Raw genomic sequence first — 22,573 nt, 5'->3', positions numbered from 1 at the left:
TTAGTGTAGCCCCATCTTAGCATGGGAAAGTTAAACCATTGACAGTGCCTGTGCCGTGCTGATGGGTTTCTGTGCCTGGGGACAGACACGGTGAGCAGGGAACAGCTGTTTCGCTTGCAGAGTGGATTTGCGAGGGAGAAGGGGGCTTGGCCACTGTGTACCTTCAATACTTCTGTATCTTCAGTAAAACAATTTTTTGAAAGGCTGAAGATGCGAAGGGAGAAGACCAAGCTGGGTCGTCCAGGGTCACTGTGAAGACTGAGACGGTCGTGTTTGACAGCATCTGGCGTAGTGCTGGGCACTTGGCAAGTGCCTCCTGAGTGCGTCCAGCATCTCCCTCCTTCCTCCATGGAGCCCGCACCACCCCGGCCCCACCGTGTCTCTCCCCGGGATTTTCCCGGTTGATGAGCTCTGTAAGCATGCCAGGGTGATGACAGCAGTGTCAGCCATCCCGATGCCAGCTCACCATCCCAGTGCCCGCCCTCAGGGGCCACCAGTCTGGACAGCCCACCCTGTCTCACCCCGCCCCCAGCCACCCGCTGAGCCCTGCCTCTTTGGCCCCCTTGTGAAGGGCCGTGGTCCTGGGTGGGGCAAGGCACCCCCTCCAGCTCCTCCGTGCCCCGAGGGTGGAGCTTGGTCCTCCAGGTCACCTCTGCTCACCCATCTGTGCCTCTCCCCTTGCCATTGTGGCCAGGCTTCCCCACCCGGGGGCTTTCCCGACTCCCTTCCCCCCACCCCCCACCCGGCTCCCACCTGGCCCCGATGAATTCCACCATGCCTGCTTAAAACTGCTTTCCTTCCAATTTGCTAATTTAATTCTAGTTTTACAGAATTTTGGCAACCCTGCCAAACGGGGTGCCAGATGCAGATTTAATGAGCATATTTCCAGTTCTTTCTTTCCTGTCTTCATGAGGAGAGAGCAGGACTGGAACTGAGCCCCAGGGGACTCCCTCCCCAGGGGCTCCCTCCCTTGCATCTGACCCTGAGCCCTTGGGTGCTGCCCTCCAGCCAGGCCTCTCCCCACCTAAGGGGAAGAGAATGGGGCCATCCTTGCCTCTCCCTCCCATCCTGGAAGCCCCAACCTGGTCTGCTCTACCCCGCCATCTGGACTTCACAGGAGATGTATTTGGGGAAAATTACCTGTCTCCACTGGCCGTGTCTCCCAGCAGCCATGTGCAGCTCAGCAGATGTTCCAGGCGCTTCAGCTACCAAGCAGACACCTGCTGAGCCCTAGCCACAGGGGTCTCTGCAAGTGTGGTCGGAGGGCAACTCGCGATAGACTTGTGGGTGGGGAGGAAGGAACGTGGGGCCCGTCCCCCGGCTGGACAATCAGGCACAGAGACCACAGGGAGCCCAGGATTCTGCCCCCCAGAGGGTTCCTGTGCCCCCACCCCAACCCCCGACTGCAGGCCTTAGTCTCTCCCAGAGTCAGAAAGTGAGGTGCGGGCACCAGGCCACAAAGCAGCACACATCAGAGCCAGGACTCTACTTGAGGCTTTTGATGCTAAATTTAGAGTACTTCCCATCTCCCCCTTGTGGCAGCTTGGGGGCCCAGAACCCTTATTCGAGACTCCGATGTCTCTGCTCCTGACTGGTGCCGAGCCCATCTGCGCCGTCTCAAGCTCATGGACACAGGCTTCCCTGCTGCTGTCCGGACAAGGACACAGAGACTTGGAGCATTGGTGCTTCCAGCGGAAGTGTGAGAGTGGGCAGGGGACGAGGCGGCCCCCAGCTTCAGCGGCCGAGGCCCCACCGTTGGCACGTCACTTCCGTGTCCAAGCTTTGGGCTTATCGCAGGGACGACAATGGGGTCGGCTGCAGTCTGATCTCCAAACTTTAAATAACGGGGCACCCCATCCTTCCTTTTAAACCCAAATCAAATCTTAACAGCAAGTTCCCAGTGTATCCAAACAGTCGAAGCTGCAGACTTCTCGAGCTGCCCAGGGCTTCTGGGGGCGACTTGGAAACCGTGCACTTTGCTCTTGGCATTGATGTCTGCGTGTCTCCTCCCCCAGGCCCCGAGGTAGGACACGGAGGCTGCCTGGCTGCCCATCTGGATTCTGCCACGTGCTGGCTGTGAGCTCGGGTGGCTGTGTTTCCCTCCTCTGGGTCTCAGTTGCTTCTCTCTAAAGCGGGTTGACAATAGAGTGAGGTGATGGTGCAAGGGGCCGGTGCCTGGAGCCTGGGCCGCAGCGGGCATGTGAACCCGTGCTTTCTTTGGACGGAGGACTGTCATGGCGGAGGCTTCCCTCGGCCATAGGGGCACGAGGCCATGTGAGTAACAGTGTGGATGGCGAGGCCTCGACATCTGGTTGGGGCCAGGGGAGTCCACACAGTTCCACTGCTTGTTCAGACACTGCAGTGAGCAAAAGCTTGCCCTGTCGGGGAGAGGGCTTGAGCCGAGCTTCTGGGGTAGACAGGAGGTGGGGCAGGTGGGCAGGACACACTGGGAGCAGGAGCAAGGCTGGACACCTGCTGGGCTTCCAGGATGGGCTTCTGGCCCCTGGGCACCACCCAGCCGGGACCCAGCCACACCCCAGAGGCCCAAGACGTGGGCAAGTTCAGAGCATCATGGGACCTGGCCCGAGAAACAGTGTCCCACGAACCCTAGGGTCTGCGGAGGGGCAGAGGGGGAGCTGTAAGACCCTGTGGTGGCATACAGCTCAGGGGCTGGAGCAAGGAGGAGGAGGAGACAGACTCACAGGCGGTGCCAATGGAGGGCGCCCAGCCAGCCCCACAGGCAGATGCCCCGGGGGGCAAATCCCGCCCCTGTGTTCCCCACCTGGAGCCAGGCTGCAGGCCGAGCACTCCTGAGTCCTCAGCGAGCCCTGGAACCTCCTGCTTAGAGCCCGCTGAGCCCCCGCTGCTGTGTGTGGCCAGGAGAGCGGAGTGGGGGGAGCGAGTGAGCGGGGACGTTTTGCATTTCCACGGGGTTATTTCCAGCTCTGCTCCAGCAGTCACTGTGGAAACTGCCTGCACCCGGGTCTGTGTGGAAACATGATGAGGTCTAACAGGGGTAATGGGGACCAAGGGGGGGAGCTGCCACTAGTGGGGGGTGTCTGCCCCCTCCCTGCCTGCCCCAGCCACCCAGCATGCCTGCCTTTTGGGGCCACGCTCTTCCTGAGGCTGTATTTGGGGAAGACGTGTTGCTTGCACGGTGGCGGCAGAATGATCGCCCCCTCCACACAGGGGTGCCACCGCTTCCTGGTTCCTGTGGCTATGTGAAGCTACAAAGGCAGCAAATGGAACACAGGATGCAAACAGATGATTCGCCCGGGCCCACGGTGGCCACCAGGACTTCATCGTGGCCGAGAGAACCAGGGTCAGGGGGAGGCAGTGTGGCAAGAGCACATAGGCCACTCATGGCTTGGCGAGGGCCCCGAGCCATGGGCTGAGCACAGCCCCTAGAAGCTGGCAAGGGGAAGGAAATAGGTTCTGCCCTGGAGCCCCTGGAAAGGAGTGAGGCCCCGGGGACACGCGCTTTCTGTCCAGCGAGACCCGGTTTGGACACGTGACCTTGGGACCCTCAGATGCGACATTCGTGTTGTTGAAGCCGTTACATGTGGCGGTCATCTGTTCCAGCTGTCTTGCCGAAGTCATGTCGGGGGGGGGGGGGGGGAGGGGTGTGGCACAGTGGGCGGGGACGCTGGGCCGGGAACGGGGAGAGGCCTTTCTCTGAGGAAAGTGGGTCCGGGTTTTGCTTCACACCTCCCTCTCTGGCACAGGTGCCAGTGTCCAGTGTGCTCAGCGAGCAGAGAGGTGACCATGGCTCAGAGCCAGTGCTGGGTTCCCTGCAGGCCCCCTGTGCCGACTCTGCCTCTCTAGCCAGGAACCCCACCCCCGGCTGAGAGCCCCCCACCCCGGCTCTCTGAGGCCCCCATCCTGTCCCATCCAAGTCACTTCTCCTTCCTCCAATGTCTCGTGCGTGCCACTGCCTGTTGAGACCACTTGGCCATGCGCTGGTGGGAGCCACGCTTGGCTCTGCAGGCTGAATGAGTCGAGCCTGGAGCCTGGGACACCTGGGGTTTGGGCCTCACTTGGCGCCTGGTGACTGACTGGCTGTGATCTTGGACAAGCCCCTCCCTCTGTGCTCCTCCGTAAGCCGCAGGTAACCAAGGCTGGCACTTGCCGTCCCAGGGGTTTATTTTTCTCCCTCAGAGATACCGGGGGAGTAATAAGCCCTCCTCTCCCCAACAGGCCTGGAAGCCCCTCTCTCCTGGTTTTCAATGAGCACTTCCTTTGTGCCTGGACCGGGGCAGAACCTGGAAAAGCAGGGTCGGTCACGGGGGAGGCACGGGGGGCGCCCAGGATGCCAGATTGCAGGAGGGTCATGCAAATACGGCACGGAAAGTCCGCGCACGCTCCATTTCACAGATGAGGAGACTGAGTGCAGAGAGTGGAAACAGCTCGCTCGAGGACACGTGCGGGCCAGGCGAGCCTTCACATCTTCAGTTCAACACACGAGCCTGCATGCATGGACGCAACCTGTGTTCACTGAGTGCCTGTTGCCTGTTGGGGTTCTCCTAAAGGCTGGGCTGTATCTTGGGCCAGGGTCCGGTCCTCCCCTGGGAAGTTACATTCTGTTAGGTGGGAACAAGTCATTATGTAATTGGTTACTTCATGCCAGGGGTGATAAACACTGTGCAGAGTACAGCCAGAAGCCGTGGGTCATGAAAGGTTGTGTGGGTTGTGCACTGCCCATGGGCATGTGGAGTTTCTACCCTAGGGCCCCTGTGTGGGAGCTTGCAATCTAGTTTGGAATACAGGATCTCTCTCTCTCGCTGGTGGTCAGAGGAACCTCGCAGAGGGAGCCTTGCAGCCTGCAGGGCATGGGAGGCCAGGGAGCAAGGCTTTGGCCCGTCTTGTAGCACAGAGACCCTGTTCCTTGGGGTGGGACTCCAAGGCTGTGGTGGCAGGAGATGGCGGAGTCTTGGGCAGTAAAGGGCTCTCCACCTGGCCAAGCCCTCCACCCTCTGTGTAGCTGACCTCCGAGTGCCAGGCCTGGACGGTGCCTGGCTCTTGGGAACGGGGCGTCCGCTGGCTCGCTGTGAGCCTGCGTGCCCCCATGGCTCTGCATGTCTCTGCACGCGGGCACAGAGTGCATGGGAAAAGATCTGGTGATGGGTGCCGAGGCTCCAGAAGGCATCCCGCCCGCCTGCCTGCCGCTAGCTGAGGCCAGGTCCTGAGCAGCTGTGGCACAGTCCCCTGAGACAGCTTCTACTTCTCCCTTGCTCTTGCTATGGGAAGACTTTGTACAAGCCCTCCAGCTTCTCCCTCTTTTTTTTTTTTTTCAAGATTTACTTATTTATTTGAAAGGGAGAGAGAGATCTTTCTTCCACTGGTTCACTCCCCAAATGGCCGCAGTGGCCAGGGCTGGGCCAGGTTGAAGCCAGGAGCCTGTAACTCCATCTGGGTCTCTGATGTGGGTGGCAGGGGCCCAAGCTCTTGAGCCATCACCCTCTGCCTTCCCAGGTGCATTAACAGGAAGCTGGATCGGAAGTGGAGCAGCCGGGATTTGAACCTGTGCTTCTGTGGGAAGCCAGCGTTGCAGGTGGCAGCTTAGCTCACTGCGCCACAGCGCTGCCTGCCGGCATCTTGAGCTCCGCGTCTGGAACGTGGGAGTTGGAGAGGCCCCTCTCACCCAGCTGTTAAAAGTCAAAAACCAGAGGGAGGGGTGTGTGTGTCTGAACCCCCTGGCTCACAGGAACTCAGAAATTGCCACGTCTGGGGACATTCTTCCAAGGCCCTAAAGGGGTCTGACTTACAGTCCCGGCTTTGGGAAGAAGGACACATGGCTAGCTCTTTGTGTTTTTCTTTCTGTCATTGAGAAGAGTTGTTCTGGCGGATAAAGGCATCAATCTTTGGCAGGGAGTTAGACCAGGAGGGGGCCTGAAGGATGGGCTCGTCCACGTGTTTGGTTTGAAGAGGAGGACGGGGTGCCCCTGGGGGAACCCTCACTGGTCCTGGTCGCAGGGCAGCCCCTAGGCCCCGCCAGCCCACCTCCCAAGTCCTGACCCGGTGAGAGTAGCTTTAGGTGGAGACACACAGGCAGGGAGCTGTGGGTGTGGATAAAAAAGCCGGTGGGAAGGTGGGCACAGCCTGGGGCGGATGCAGCCGTATGGGAGTTTCGGAGCAGAGCGGCGGGATCGGGCACACCTTGCACACTCCTTCTCCTCCTCTGGATCTGCCCCAGAGCCTTGCCTCAGCTGCCTTGCAGGTTCCCAGGCCATGCAGCCTACACAAAGGCAGGCACCGGCTCTGCTGACTCCAAACCCTTTGGGCTCAGGGACCTGCAGTGCAGACACAGGGGAAAAAAAAACCTGGGAAAACTCTTTGGTCTGCACAGATGGTGCACCTGCCAGCTTAGCAAACGCACCCATTGCTTGGGCCTGGAAAGTGAGGTCGCCAGCCAGGAAGGCAGGCTGTGCTTCACTGTCACTCATTTACTGAGGGCCCACTGCGCACCAGGCATGGCGCGGCACACTGCACACAGCACGCCTTTGCTGCCACGTTGAAGCACTGGACGGACACACAAGAGGGTCAGTCTCAGCGCTTGGTGAGGTCACGTCCCAGCAGAGAGCGGCCCGGGGTGGGGGGTCAGGACCGCAGGAGAAGGAGCCTCCCGCACCTGCGCAGGGCGCCGGGTGGTGCCGGTCAAGTGCCAGATGGGGCTGAGGGGTGCCGTGGCTGAGTCAGCTGGGATACAGAAATGTCCTCCAGGCAGCGTGGCGCTCAGCCCAGGGGAGAGGCAGGATCGGGTAGGGAGGCGCAGGAGCTACTGAACCCTGGGCCAAGATGGCGGAGGAGGTGGTGGGGCGGATAGGTTCATGAGACTCAGGGAGTCCATTCCCCAAGCACCCGGTGACCTGGACGGCGGAGACAAGGCGGAGCGGGAGGTGGGCCAGGGCCGCCTCCAGTCACTTCCAGCTCTGGGCTGAGATCTGCAGTGCGACCCTGGGCAGGTGTACTGGGGCCCTGGGTGTGGGCTCAGCAGTGGAGCCCAGGCTAGGGTGGGGCTGTGAGCCCCTGGGGACCTGGCCCCCCAAGCCAACACCCCAGTCAGCAGGAGGAGGGTGTGGGTGCCGTCAAGCCCCTGACTCATCCTCGCCCACAAATATTTTCCCCTTTGCCCAGGGGAAGTCAGTGGAGAGAGCTCTGTGTCTGTTCCCTCGCGGCTCTCCCGTCAGTGCTGGTCAAGGCTCTGCGAGCCACACCAAGATGGCCGCTCCCATCCCAATGTCGTCCTTGGAGCAGGTGCGGCGGGGCTGGGAAGCCATGAAGCGTCTGCTCATGTTACACTCCATGCACATGGAGTGGCGAGGGGAGATGCCGCAGTAAAGAGGCCAGGTGCGCATTAATGAGAGAGCCTTGCTGACCAAAGAGCATCGAGCCATGGACGGCTCCTGGAGGAGTTGGCCTCGCTGATGTGGGTTGCTTTGGCCATGGTGAAGTGGAAACATCCCCACCAGAGAGAGACACACAGTGTTGATGCCAGAGGTGGTCCAGTGTCTTCCCGGAGGGGTACCCAAGTCTAGACTCTGCTCCCTGTGAAGAACTTGGGGCAGAGCACGGCACACAGGTGCTGGGTGTCAGGGACAGCCTGTGGCTATGTGGATAGGCCACCACTGCTGGGTACTGTTCTGGGTGGGGGACAGGCCCTGGGCTTGGAGCCAGGCTGGTGGAAGAAGTCTCAGTCCCTGTGTTGGATGTGTGTTGAGGCTCTGGGCCAGGCACACATGTAAGTACTGTGTGTGGATTACCGGGTCGAGTCCTCCCCCGGGTCCAGCCGTGTTAGTAGTGCTATTAGTCTCACTTTGCACCTTAGTGCACGGAGGTCCAGAGATGCTGGGCAAATAGCCTGCCGAGGGCTGCACAGCCAGGAAGCTGGGACAGGCAGAACTAGAACCCGGAGCTCAGCCTCTTACATGCTCTTGGATAGAAGGGCCCTGGCGGCCATGGGACAGCTCTGAGGACAGGACCCTGGGGACAGGCTCCTCTCACCTCCCAGGCGTAGTGTCAGGCCCCACCTGCCCGCTCCGCTTCACTGGTTCGAAACCCCAGCCCGCGTACAGGGCGGCGACCATGGCAGTGACTGATGCAATGGAAACTGTCTGTGGAAAAAAGGTGCCTGCTCGGTGACCAAGTCCAGAAAGAGGAAGAGCGGGAGGCGGGTGCTGTGGAAACCGTTTCCTTCGCCGTGGCCTTCTCTGTGCTCCCACGCTTTGAACTGGCGGGGGCGGCGTGGCGTGGGAGAGGGGGCCAGTTGGAATCAGAGACCAGAAGCTTGCCGAGGTCCTCCCGGGGTGGGGGGCTCTGGGTCTCCCAACTTCCCCTCTCAGTCAGGGCGGCTGTTGTGGGCGTGGAAGGCGACTCTCCACCCCCCACCTCCCTTTTGTGGTCTCCTGGGCGGGGTGGGGGGGGGGCAGTTGTTACTCCCCCTGCCCTGCGGGCCCCTGGCTGAGGTTCCCAGCTCTGAAGTCTCCCAGAGTTGGGGCTTCTTTTGCTTGTGTGTGTCCCTCTGTGAATCAGTTGCAGGAATCTGGTTGGGACCTCTGGTATCTCCTTGTCTGAGAAGACAAAATGACCATGAAATATAAGCGAGCCTCAAAGAAATAACCAAAGGAGCCGAGGGAGAAGGAGGCATTGTCGGGGCAGCTGATCTGGCGCCATGTGTGCGCCATTGCTCCCGTTGTAGAGTGGGGAAGCTGGGACTCCCAGGGATTCGACCACGGGGCCAAGGCCACACAGTCACCAAGGCCGGGGCATCTGGTGTTATGTGATGCCAGAACCTTGGCCTCTCCTCCTGCCACCCCAGGCTGCCCGCATGTCTCAGACAGCAGGCGGGCAGGCGGGGGTGGTGGCGCCTGACACCAAGATGGGGTAGGGACAGTGTTGACACCTGGTGGACGTTGGGCTAGTGCTGCGTTCCTTCCACGCCCCTGGCTTCAGCCTCTACAAGCTGGGGGCAGGTGTGAGACTTCTTGTGGAGGGGGGGGTAGCAGCTGGTGCTTGGGGGTCCTTGGGAGGACAGGGGCAGCAATCACTGGCTTGCTTTCCTATCTCCCACTATCTGCAAACTCCTGCGACAAGATCAGGCCTCCTTGCCTGCACCCTGGAGCTCCCTGGGGCCAGCCGAGGTCCCCATGCTGCACATAGCTGGGCTTTCTGCCGTACTCAGCAAGGGGAGAAGGTGTCTCTCCTGCTCGCCCTATGGCGCGTGCCCAGGTCCAGGGGACTTGGGGTGGGAGAGGACCACTGTGAGGTGTGACCTGGTTGGCAGGAAGTGCCCCCCAGCTCCTTGTCTGAGCGTGGGGAGCCCTCAGCACCTGTTGCTTCAAGCACAGCCGCTCCGCTGTCACCCGCTGCCGCCCTGCCCCTCTGCTGTCCCCCTAGACTCACATCTGGCGGCCCCGGCTCCACCAGCACCTCCCGTCCCTTCTGCTGCCTGAAAGTCAGCACAGCTTCTGCCCGGTCCCAGGCTAGAGTTTCTGGGCAGGGCATCCCTGGCTGTCACCAAGCGAGATCCGTCACCTTGCTCCTGTAGTTCCTCCCTCTCTATCCCCAGCACAAACGGAAATGTGGCACCGTCTGCTATTTTTAAACCCCTGCCTGTCCTGGGAGGCTTCCGAGGGATTTGCAAAGCCTGTTTCGTCTGCGTCAAAAGCCCTGAGCGCCCTGGCCTCTCGCGGCTCCGTCTCCCGGTCGGGGACACCTCCCTGATCCGTGAGTCAGCCGCCATGTGAGCTGAGAGGCCTGTTGTCTGGCGAGCATGCCCAGGACCGGGACAGCTCCAAACAGCCCTGGGCGGCCGGACGCCTGGTACGGTTCTCAGCGGGAAGAACGGAGCAGCCACGGGGCACTCCCGGGGGAAGGACCAGCCCGAAGCCTGACCTCAGGGCTTCCCAGGGCTGACCCCAGCCCCAGAACACCAGTCAGGAGAGACTGACGGGGCGGGGAGGGAGGGGGACACAGGTGGTCTCCCACGGTTACTGAAGGGCTTAAGCATTCATTGAGTGCCTCCCGTGTGCTGTCTCGCTGCTGAGCTTACGCCCACTTTGTCTCATCTGATCCACCCGGCAGATCCAGAGAGCGGTAAAGCTCTGCACTTCTGACTCATGGGGAAAGCGGGGCTCAGAGAGGTTAGGTAATTCGGCTGACGTCACACAGCCATTCAGAGATGAAAGCAGGATCTGGACCCAGGTCCTTCTGCTGATGTCAGGGCCGACTCGGTACTGTCCCATGCTACTTCCTGTTTTCTCTTCCATTGGCCAGGGTCCTGGTGTGATCCTCTGGGATTATTCCAAGCAATTCTGCCTTGGGTATTCCTGGGACTTGGGCCCTCATGTTTCCTTATTGATTCACAGACCACAGTAGCAGAACTATAAATGAAAACAGAAAGATTCGTCCTGCATTGCCCTGCCCCCAGCTGATCAGACTCAGCTCTCTGGGTCGTGGCCAAGTGGAGAGGCAAGACGTGGGCCCTGGCCTTCCCCCACCTTCTCTGGGATCTCAGCCCCAAGCCCCTACCTCCTCACCAGCTTTTGGAGAGCAGCTGGGCCGCGATGCGGTGAGGCCGGCACCTGCCAGGCCTATGGGCTCTTTAACCCTCCATCAGCTGCATGGATGCCAGCCCCAGGACCCGGGGCACGAGGGAGGCACATTCCACCTGCCAGGGGGGCTGTGCTGCCATGCTTTTCCTCCTGGGGAGGGCGGCATCGAGCCGCAGGCCTCCTTCCACCTCGGGGATCTTGGCCCCGGGGTCCTGCCTGCCCACCTTGTGGCCCTTCCCCATTCGAGCATTTTCTAAAAGGGAAACCCCCCCCTTTTTTTTTTTTTTTTTGACAGGCAGAGTTAGTGAGAGAGAGACACACACAGAGAGAAAGGTCTTCCTTCCATTGGTTCACCCCCCAAAATGGCCGCTACGGCTGGCACACTGCAGCGGCACGCTGCACCAATCAGAACCCGGGAGCCAGGTGCTTCCTCCTGGTCTCCCATGCAGGTGCAGGGTCCAAGGACCTGGGCCATCCTCCACTGCCTTCCCGGGCCACAGCAGAGAGCTGGACTAGAAGAGGAGCAACCGGGACAGAATCTGGTGCCCCAACTGGACTAGAACCCAGGGTGCCAGGGCCGCAGGCAGAGGATTATCCTAATGAGCCATGGCGCCGGCGGGAAACCCTCTTGTATCATCTTCACCATATTGATGTGTACAGTTCTATACACATTCATAAGCTTGTGCGCCCATCGCCGTCGCGATTGTCATCTCCGCAGCCCTTTCACCTTGTCAAGGGGAGCCCCGCATCTTCAGCCAGGGCTCACCGCTCCCTGTCCCAGCTCCAGACAACCAGCATTGTGCTTTCTGTCCGCATACTTTGATATTGGTTGTAAATGATGAACATGATACTTAGGGGTGCTGTTGTGGTGCAGCTGGAAAAGCCACGGCCTGCGATGCTGGCATCCCAGTTTGAGTCCCGGCTGCTCCACTTCCGATCCAGCTCTCTGCTTTGGCCTGGGAAGGCAGCAGAAGATGACCCAAGTGCTTGGGCCCCTGCACCCTGTGGGAGACCCACATGGAGTTCCGGGGTTCTGGCTTTGGCCTGGACCAGCCCAGTGCAGGCATCTGGGGAGTGAACCAGCAGACAGAATATCTATCTCTGTTTATTTCCCTCTCTGTCTCTCTTCCTTTCAAATAAATATTTTAAAAAATAAATAAAAACAGTGGGGCTGGCGCTGTGGTGTAGCAAGCTAAGCCTCTACCTGTGGCACAGGCATCCTATATGGGTGCCAGTTTGTGTCCCAGTTGTTCCTCTTCCAATCCAGCTCCGCTTACAGTGGAAAGAAATGAAAGGTGGCCCAAGTGCTGGGGCCCCTGCAGCCACCTGGGAAAACCCAGAAGAAGCTCTTGGCTCCTGGCTTTGGATTGGCCCAGCCCCGGCCAATGTAGCCATTTGGAGAGTGAACCAGTGGATGGAAGACCTTTCTCTGTCTTCCCCTCTCTCTATCTATAACTCTGCCTCAAATAAATAAACAAAAATGTTTTTAAAAAATAAAAAATACTGCTTTGGTCATCCATACACATCCATTGTGTAAGATGATGCGTGTGTCTGCTTGCAAAGTTGCTGGGTCAGGGCTTGTGTTGCAGCACAGTGGGTTAGCTGCTTGCAATGCTGGCCTCTCATATTAGAGTACTAGTTAGAGTCCCAGCTTCTCTGCTTCTAATCCAGCTCCCTGCTCATGTGCCTGGGAAAGCAGCAGGAGATGGCCCAAGGACCTGGGTCTTTGCCATCCATGTGGAAGACCCAGATGGAATTCCGGGCTCCTGGCCCCAACCTGTTGCAGGCTTTTGAGGACTGAAACAGTGGATGGAAGATCTCTCTCTCTCTCTCTCTCTCTCTCTGTGTGTGTGTGTGTGTGTCCCTTTCTCTCACTGTTGCTCTGATTGTCACATAAATAAATCTTAAAAAAAACCTGCAACATCAGTTCTCTTTGGTAAAAAGATTCCACCAACCTGCACCGTGCCAGCAGGGGCTGGAGAGTGGCCTTGGCCACTCCTCTCCTGCACTTGAGGGTGGGGATCATTTTCTTCCTTGCTGACCAACTAGGGAAAGGGGATACTGACTTTTAACATAAATCCTTTAATTGTTCATGAAACCAGCAATTTTGTATGTCCTTATTAGGCATTTTTGAAAGACTTATTCATTTGAAAGGCTGTGTATGTGTGTGTGTGTGTGAGAGAGAGAGAGAGGGAGAGAGAGCGAGTGAGAGAGAGATGTTCCATCTGCTGATTCACCCCGCCAATGCCCACAAGAGCCAGTGCTGGGCCAGGCTGAAGCCTGAAGCTGGGAGCTCCATCCTAATCTCCCACATGACCATCCTCTGCTGCCTTCCTCAGTGCATTAGCAGGGAGCTGGCTGGGAAGCAGAGCAGTCGGGGTTCGTGGAACTCAAACGCTCAATGTGGGAAGCTGGCACTGCAAGCAGCAGCTTAGCCTGCAGCATCTGAGCACCAGCCCTGCAGACATTTCCAGCCCTTAAATAACCGGCTCTTCAGTTTCTCTCTGCACTTGATTGACTATATGGTCACTTTTTATTGTTCTGCAGGTGCTTATCACTTGTTATGATTATCGGCCCCTTTTGATATGTTGCAACTATTTTTAACCAGTCTGTCATTTTCCTTTTTAACTACTGGTGGGGCCTTTTGTTATCTCTAGTACTTAATATTCTTATGTAGTCAGATTTGTTAAACTTTTCCTTTAAGAGCACTATGGTCCAGTTCAGGCATTTTTTTAAAGGCAGAGTTATAGAGAGAGAGGGAGAAAGAGAGAGAGGTCTTCCACCTGCTGGTTCATTCCCCAGATGGTCTCCCACGTGGGTGCAGGGACCAAAGCGCTTGCACCATCCTCTGTGGCTTTCCCAGGTGCATTAGCAGGGAGCCAGATTGGAAGTGGAGCAGCAGGGTCTCAAACCGACACCTATATGAGATGCTGGGATCGCAGGCAGAGGCTTGACCAGCTGTACCACAACACCAGCTCCAGCCATACCATTTATTTTACCAGGAGCCGGGAGTCAGGAACTCAATCCGGTCGCCCATGTAGATAGCACGGACCCAACTACTTGCGCCATTTCTTTCGCTCCCAGGGTACACATTAGCAGGAAGCTGGAATCAGGAGTGGAGTTGGGACTTAAACCCTGGCACTCTGATAGGGGATGCAGGTGTCCCAAGTGGCGTCTTAACGGCTGCTCCAAGCACCTGCCCGACCTGCTCTCATCCATCTCCCCTGCTAGATGCCCAGCTCCACAGGGCAAGTACCTTTTCCGTTTTGGTCAGCACTGAACTCCTTGTGGCCGGAACAGTGCTCAACACAGAGAAGGCCCTTCCTTCGAATCTGCTGGCTGAGGAGACAGCAGTCAACTGTCCTAGCACTTTCATTTAAGTAACCCATCCTTTCTGTACTTATTAAGAATTCCATTTTCCACAGCACTTTGTTTCTTCTTCTGATCATTGATCTATTATCTTTTTTTCCTTTTCCTTCTGTTTTATAATTTATAATGCTCTAGAAAGTTTTCAGTTTTCAAATTCATTGATTTAAAATTATATGATCTCTTAAAGTTAAAAATTTTCATACATGTGTTTACACCCTCTTTCTTTTAAAAAAAGATTTATTATTTATTTGAAATAGTTACAGAGAGAGAGAGAGAGAGAGAGAGAGAGATTTCATCCTTTGATTCACTCCCCAAATGGCCACAACAGCTGGGGCTGGGCCAGGCCAAAGCCAGGAGCCTGGAGCTTCATCCAGGTGTTCCATGTGGGTGCAGAGGCCCAAGCACCTGGGCCATCTTCTGCCACTTTCACAGGTGCATTAGCAGGGAGCTAGATTGGAAGCGGAGCAGCCGAGACTAGAACTAGCACCAATATGGGATGCCAGCACTGCAGGTGGTGGCTTTATCCACTTTGCCACAGTGCCAGACCCTACACCTGCTTTCTTAATGCTCCTTTGTGTGTTTGCTCTCTCCTGCTGGTCAGGTCTGCCAGCAGTTGGTCCCACTCACTGGTCTTTACCAGTTTGCAGCTTTATGTTTCTTTTGCTGTGAGCACTGTCATTTTCTCATTCGTTCATTTTTGTCTCCAACTTTATTCCTGTCTTCCTCCCGGGTTATGTTGATTGATTTTGTTCTTGAAATGCGTAATTCATTCTCATTTTATCATGAAAGCATTTAAGGTGTGTATTTCCCTCTAAACACAGCTCTGGTTACAGACCACTGATACTGAAAGTAAGGTTTCCAGTGCTCTGTGCACTGACAATTATCTTCTGGCTTCACACTTGCTGTCCGCTTTGACTCGGGGGTTATTGAGAAAAGCATTTTAAACGGTCGTGTGCATCAGTAACTTCTTTATTTGCTATGTGTTGATTTCTATTCCTGCTTCATTGAGAGCAGAGCCTGTGGTCTACACAGCCTGTGCACCTGGGAATCTGAGACCCACGTGCAGGCTGACACAAGGAAATTTGAAGAGAAGGTGTCTTCTCTGGCGTGCAGATGAAGCCAAGCTCGGAAACCGTACCTTCAGATCGTCCATGCTCTTCCCTGGGAGCGCCTGGGCCCTCAGCTGAGCAGCGATCTCGCGACACTTGCTGTTCCTCCCCCTTCTCTCCTCACTTTGGTCGTTCTGCGGTTCTGCCATCCAGCACCAGAGTGAAGGGCCGTGACTCTGTGTCTCCTTACAGGCACAGACCCCCCAACGGCACAAAGGCCCCTCCTCTATTTAACATGTTCGCCTTTTGCCGGAGACGAAGAGTGACTTCCCACATGATCTTTGTCATTTATTTTCATTTCACTGATTTCCACCTTTTTTTTAAGTTTTACTCCCACACAGCACGTGGCTGAACTCTTTCCTCTGATCCTGCCTGATCTCTTCACATAAAATAGGCGATTTAATTTATTCGCATTATTGTATTCATGAATACTTTGGGTCTTACTTCAGTCGTCCTGTTCTAGGTCTTTGTTGCTTTGCCTGCTTTTCTTTCCTACCTATTATTTTCTTTCCCATCTTTTGTTAACCTCCCCTTCTTTCACAACCTCCTTCCCCACCACACAGTGGTTCAAAGGATCTGCGTTGTATTTTCCTCTTGGAAAAGGTTATCTGGAATTTATATGTGTCTGTCTTCCCCCTACTAGCAAGAATCCAGTGGTGCCTATTTCCCTACAAGGCGGGAATTTTGGACATTTGCTTAGCTTTCCCTGTACCCTTTTCTCCTTTGCTTGTTCCTCACTGTTTCTGGTGTATCCTGTCTTGCCCTTTCTCGGGTTGCTTATTTGGTGCCATTTTTATTTTGTTGGAGTAATCCCTTGAGTAATTTTTTTAGGAAGAGATAAGTGGGCGGCTGCTATTTTCATACTTCTCTCTTTGGCTCTGCAACTTGGCTGAGTAACGGATCCCAGGGGTTTAACCCTTTGTGTTCAGAGCCCTGTGGCCCTCCAGCAGTTAACCATGTAGGTACCAAGTCCACTGTCGGTTTGATTCTGCATATGTGCGCAGAGACTGCCTGTCCAACACAGCTCCCCGGTGGCATCAACACAGTTTGTCAGTAAGGCAAGGAGACTTTCCTGCTCACTTGGGGGGGAGAGAGCCATCTTCACAGAGGTCCTGGAGGAGGGGGCAAGGTGGGTTTTGCTGGGGACTGGAAGTTTCCTTTGCATCTCATCTGTGTGGAGCTTAGGGCTGGTGCAAGAACCATAGTACCTTAGCCCAGGACTGGCAGAAGCAGCGAGAGGAGGGATTTGGAGGCCAGGCAGATTCTGAGAGTCTTAGACACAAACTGTTGATTGAGGAGTTCAGGAAGTTTCTGCAAGGAGCAGGCAAGCTGGTTCCCAGGGCTTGAGTCTGCTGAAAGAGGAAAGTCACACAGTGGAAGACTATCAGAGGGGGGGTGGGGGTCCTAGGACCTCCCACCTCCCCGACCTCGGCCTCTTTGAAAGCCGCGAGCATTCACATTTTTTTCTTGGATTTGAGGAATTGCTCCTGGCCTGCCCTGGCCCGAGAGTTTCCGGGCGTTCAGCAAGTGGGCCGCACCTGCCCGGGTGTGGTGATGTCAGCCTAACTCTGGTTAGATGCTCTGTCTCTCCCACCCACCTGTATTTCTCCAGGTGTTCTGGCCAGCTGGGGCTACCTGGCATCTGTTCTTATACTTCCATCTTTATTTCATTTGGGGGAGAAGAGGCAAACCAAGGGGCTCAGTTTGCCATGTCAGAGCTCAGGTGTGTGTGTGTATGTGTGTGTGTGTGTGTGTGTGGCATTCTCGGGTGACCGGGATGCACGTGTGGTGGGGCAGCCCTCTCACCTGTCACTCAGGACACCCAGAGCCTGCGGTGCTCAGGTGAGGCTGGCCTCGCTCCTGCGGCCACTGCATGGAGCCTGTCTGCTCCGTCTGACCACTGCCGGCACGGGCTCCCATCTCTCACAGACTTTCACGCGCTTGTTCCTGCCCGCCCCTCCCACTACCCATGCGGTTCTTGAATATTCCAGCCACTTTGGGGGGGGGGGTGTTCTGACTTTTCTTACACTACTCCTTTTGTTGGAAATATCCACTCTCATTCCCCTCTCTCTCTCTCTCCCTCTCCCCTACATTCAGACACCATTGGAATTGACTGCCCACTGCGAGCCTCTTGAAGGCAGAAAGCAAGCTTGGCCACCTTTGATTGTAGGTGGTGGGTGTCTGGCCCCACCAGGCACTGAGTTCACACCTGTGAAGTGAGTGAGCCAGAGCAGGTTCTGCACCCACTGTGGATGGGTGGGGGAGTCAGGCTAACCCAGCCCGAGCTGCGTGCATTCCAGAAGGCCTTGCAATTTGCAACATCTCTGCGCACAGCTGGCACTGACATGGGTCTTAAGAGAGGCACAGCAAACGCTCAGAGCGGACTGAGCTCGTAGAGTACATGTTGTGACAAATCAGCCCCACCATGCCTATCAACAGCTGACATCCCCTGGAAGGCAGAAAATCAGCCCTGGGGGTGATGGGAAACTGGGGACCAGGGACCACTTGGGTGGATTGGACAGCTGAGTCAGGAAGGATAGACCACTGTGTGGTGGCCGTGGGGCTGGCTGGATTCAGGAGGTGACAGCCTGTCTGCTCTGTAGGAATCAGCAGCGCCGTGTGGTTGCCAAGCACTGGCTATTGCACGGTGTGCAGTGGGAAGCACGCTGCCCAGGAAGAGAAGTGTGACATTGCCCCAGGCCTGGGCGCAGTTGCTCCAGACCAGGTTATTGAGTTCCACCCCAGGATGACAGCCATGGCCACCACGTCTTCCCCAGGCCAGGCACTGCCCCAGGCACTGACTCGTTCAAACCCTCAGAGGCCCTTGCCAATCTAAGATCCCTTTTCCAGGTGCGGGAACTCTGCAAAGCCACAGAGGTCACGAGTAGCAGGACTTGCACCCAGGTATCCTGACCCTTGCAGCCACACTCTCAGCCACTGCACCACTGCACCACACTGCCTGGTGCAGGCCAACCATGGCATGTGGGTGTGACGTGCCATGCAGGACTGGCCTAAAAGTTCGGCTTCCTGCCTGGTGAAGCACTTTCCTCTGTGATTTTCTTATCACATCCTTGCAATAGCCTGGCGAGTCAATGATGAAAAACCCACACTCCAGAGCGTCTTGGGAGCTGTTGCTGTGGTGTAGCGGATAAAGCCGCTGCATGCCGAATGGGTGCCGGTTTGAGTCCTAGCTCCTCCACTTCCAATCCAGCTCTCTGCTATGGCCTGGGAAGGCAGTAGGAGATGGCCCAGGTCCTTGGGTCCCAGCACCTATGTGGGAAACTGAAAGAAGCTCCTGGCTCCCGGCTTCGGATGGGCCCAGCTTCGGCCATTGCATCCATTTGGGAAGTGAACCAGTGGATGGAAAACCTCTCTTTCTCTGCCTCTGCCTCTTTTATTATTTAAATAATAAATAAATAAATCTTTAATTTTTTTTTAAAAAAGAGCATTTTGAATGCTCCCAACAGGGGCAAATGGGAAGGGTCTGGGATGGTGGATGTGCCAGTCACCCTGCCCTGATGGTGACGCTCAGTGTGCGTGTCCCGCAGCAAAGCCCTGTGCCCCTACATATGCACAACCATTACATGTCGATTACAAATAAAAATGTTTTTAAAAATTAAAACAGATTCAACAGCAAACTTTATTTTTAGTGAAAATATAAGTGTCATTTCTATAAAACAAGCCATCTGGTAGGTTTTTCAGTGGGGACTCGTTTGTCAAACATTTTGAGTTCTAACTGGTTTTTTCTTCAAAGTACTAAATGTTTACCTGTCCTTTTTTAATTTTTAAAAAATTTACTTGAAAAGCAGAGTTACAGAGAGAGAGGGAGAAAGAGAGAGAGAGATCTTCCATCTACCAGTTCACTCCACAAATGGCTGCTATGGCCAGGGCTGGGCCAGGCTGAAGCCAGGAGCTAGGAGCTACATCTGGGTTGCCCATGTGGGTGGCAAGAGCCCGAGAACTTGGGCCATCTTCAGCTGCTTTCCCAGGTGCATTAGCAGGGAGCTGAATCGGAAGTGGAACAGCAAGGACTCGAACTGGCTCCCATATGGGATGCCAGTGTTGCAGGTGGTGGGTTAACCAGCTATGCCAGACTGCCGGCCCCTACCTGTTCCTGATTTGGGGAGAACTACTAAAACCCTGAAGTCCTTATGTTTATCTGTATATGGAGATGCGTTTTTAGATAAAAATGTTAATATGTGACTTTCAAAAATAAAAACCCTGTGACGCACGCATCCAGCCTCTGAGTCTCAGCTGCTGTGATCCCACCATGTGCCCAGGCTGCCCTCGGCCCCAGGGGCTCCGTGGTTAGTGCCTTGGGGACCCCGGTGAGCCTTGAATCTGCAATGGTATTTCTGAGTGTGAGTCGCTTTTACAGATTGCGGCCGTTTTCTCTTGCTGTGTGGCAGATTACTTCAAATTCAGTAGCTCAAGACAAGGCCCATTTGTTAGCACAGAGTTCTAGAAGGCAGGCGTTGGTTCTGGAGGGGCCGGCTGCCCTGCCTGGTATCCATGAGCTGCCTTCTCCCGTGGGGGCCCTGCGGAAGTGCCGCCCTGCCCGGCTCAGTCACATCCTTGGCATGGTCGGTACCCTGCAGCAGCTGTACTGAGGGCCGGGCCCCTCGCTGCTTGTCAGCTGCGGGGTTGCCTGCTTCTCATGGCTGCCCCCAGTCCCTTCCATATGGCCACCTCCTCCTTCAAGCCAGCCAGAGCACGCCAAGGCCCTTCTGGGCTCTCATCTCTCCGACTTCCTCTCCTGGAACCAGCCAGAGACAACTCTGCTCTTAAAGGGCCTTCATGGTTAGGCCCGGCCTGGACCTAGTGGACCTGGTCCACTAGGCCCTCCAGCATCAGCTCGGCTTCCCCAGTGCTTGCAACCCTAGGGATTACCAGGGCAGCAGGAAAGCTGGGGGCCCTCTGAGAAACCGGCCCCCACGCTGGTGCAGAAACAGGCTCAAAGGAGTTCAATGGTGGGCGCAAGGTAGAACGTGGTGGTGGTACCAGGGCCCTCCACCGGGGAGAACCTGGGGGTATGGGCCTCCTGGGACCAGGCCAAGATTGTTGTGCCTCTGAAGGAGTTGACCAGGAAAGCTCTGTGACCACAGCTTTTCACCATCCCCTGCAGGATTCGTGCCACAGACCCAGCGGCCTTGAACTAGTCCATGGAGGAGCCTCCAGAACTCCCAGCCAGGCAAGCCGTCCCCTCCAGGGGGAAGAGCGGCGTGGAAGAGGACGGCGGCTGCAGCAGGAGTGGACATGAACGCTGGTTTCCAAAGAGAACAGCGTTTTAGTTTCGGTCACCGGAAGTGGTGCCTGCAGCATAGGTAAGAAGCGGTCCGTCTGAGCACGCCTGCCTGAGTTTGCTTCTTATGTTAAAAAGAGCATTATTTCAGTGATGATGATGCTGGTGGTGATGATGCTGGTGGTGATGCTGGTGGTGATGATGATGGTGGTGATGGTGATGGTGATGGTGATGGTGATGATTGTTTTCCTCGAGCCTCTGTGGAAGCTGTTCTGGAAGTCCTCGGGACAGCCTCGGTCAGGAGCAGAACCCTTGAGTGGCAGCACTCTGTCACTGCTCCCCATGCTAGGTCTCCTGAAATGCTGGGTTCCGCTGCCCCACTTCTTCGGTTTCCATTCTATCCCCAGCAAAGGACAGAGCAACGCCTGGGCAGGGACCCAGCCTCCCCCGGCTCCAGTCCAGCATGGCTCTCTGCTTTGCAGAGCTCCACTGTCCTCTCTCTTTCCCCCTTGCCTCCCCACCATGACAGTTCTTATCTGAAGACCCCTGCCCACTCCCACTGCCTGCCAGGACAGCGCAGCAGCTGTTCCAGGAGAGCCACAGCCACCCGGGGTCCCCTTCCCCAATGTGAGGAGTAGAAGGAACACTGGGTCAGGGCAGCGGCTGTGAACCCTGGCAGTGAGTTCAAATCACCTGGGGAGTTTCAAAAAGTCCATGGAGGAGGGAGGACCAGGGCCCAGCAGCAGGGTGTACTTCTGTACCCACCTAGCTCTTGGGGTGTGTGGTGGCTTCAGCTTCGTGTTCAGGCTGCAGTGCAGGTGAGGCGTGTGGGGGGAGGAGCCCCGATCGGATCAGGACTCCATGCTTGGTGTTTCGTCTGGTTCCACGTGCATCCCATCACGGCGGGAGCTGGAGGGCTGGAGGCAGCCAGGGGGCGCCTGCTTTTAAACAACAGCAACAGAAATGGTGATTCCTTGGCCCACCTGTGCCCTTGAGTCAGCCTTGAGGATAAGGACCCGGGAACATGAATTTTGATAATGACGCAGCCAAGACTTAGAGAGTCTGGAAACATCCATCGTGCCCTGCATGTGGGTAGGTAGGCTCGGCTATGACTTCCAAGGGGGCACTCCCCAGCCCGGGGGTCTGTGAACAGTCACTCACCCCCTTCCTGGTGAGCAGGTGTTTCCTCACTGTGCAGACAGAGGGATGCCAGGCGCCCCCTCAGCTGTGGCATTCTTGGAGCTGCCTGGACTGCCCACAGCTCAGCAGCACCACCTGGGCCTGCCAGACCCTGGCCTTGACCGGGACCCTCCCAGGGAGTAGAGGGATCATTCTCTGGACTCCAGGGCAGAAGTTAGCATTTGGGTCTCATTCCGAGGTGGTGCTTAATGATGTGAGCTGGCCCTGATCCCAGCTCCGACCTGAGCCGGATTTGTGAGGCATGCGCCGGGGTGTAGAGCAGGTTGCTCGCCTCTCTGCCTCCGCTTCTCGCTTATCAGAGACAACAGGGGTGCTGTGAAGGCCCCTAGAACATCGCCAGACACCCGGCACCCAGGTGTAGCCTGCCGAAGTCACACTCTGCCATGTAGTCCCAGCTCCGAGCTCCCAGGAGCAGGAGGAAGCAAAGGGACCAGCCCTGCTGCTGCACAGGGGCCTTGCACTCTACAGACAAATCCCAGTGCTGTGGATCCCAGAGAGGCAGACCCCAGGGCCTCTGTTGTAAAGATTAGGAAACTGAGCACAGAGAGGGGCAGCAAATGAAAGGCAGTCACATAGCTGGTAAGGAGTAGAACCCCTGGCTGCAAAACACCCAGCACTTGGGGTGTGTCTGTGCGTGTGTGTCTGTGTGTATCTGTATGTGTGCATGCGTGTGTGTGTCTGTGTGTGTCTGTGCATGTGTGTGTCTCTGTGTGTGTGCGTGTGTGTGTCAATGCGTGCATGTGTGTGTGTGTGTGCTTCCTGAGGAAAGGCAGTTAGAGCTCCAGGGCTGAGCCCTCCCCCAGGGTACCCACACCATGATAAAAATCAGAGCCACCATGGATGGTCCCCTTCTTGGGCCTCCTGGGACAGCTCCCGGCCCCTCGAGTTATGTTTCTTTCTTTCTGAGCAAGTCACAGTAGTTCTCAGGACAGGGTCAGGGCAACATGCACTTGAACTAGTGCAGAAACAGAACCCTCCAAGGGGCACAGGGAGAGTTCTGGGGACCTGTCCCAGGGGCAGGCAGGCGGAGGAGCCTCCCTGACCTGGCATTCGCCCTCTCTGAGTTCATCCCCAAACTCTTTTTGTTCACGGGGCTCTGTTGG

General features: G+C 56.4%; 1 protein-coding gene across 4 annotated transcripts in view; it reads left to right on the top strand.

The window, feature by feature from the left end:
- HIVEP3 (HIVEP zinc finger 3) overlaps positions 1–22,573 on the top strand; it is a 488,676-nt gene that overhangs the window by 369,714 nt on the left and 96,389 nt on the right. For all 4 annotated transcript variants that reach the window (XM_062191080.1, XM_062191077.1, XM_062191078.1 and 1 more), the window contains exon 4: positions 20,154–20,352. The gene's annotated coding sequence lies outside the window, so the exon portion shown is untranslated. The remainder of the gene's footprint in view (positions 1–20,153; positions 20,353–22,573) is intronic.

The sequence above is a fragment of the Lepus europaeus genome, chromosome 5 (assembly GCF_033115175.1).
Source record: "Lepus europaeus isolate LE1 chromosome 5, mLepTim1.pri, whole genome shotgun sequence".
Classification (NCBI taxonomy): Eukaryota; Metazoa; Chordata; class Mammalia; order Lagomorpha; family Leporidae; genus Lepus; species Lepus europaeus.
The sequence above is the reverse complement of the archived record's forward strand: the minus strand, read 5'-3'. Positions and strand labels throughout refer to the sequence as shown.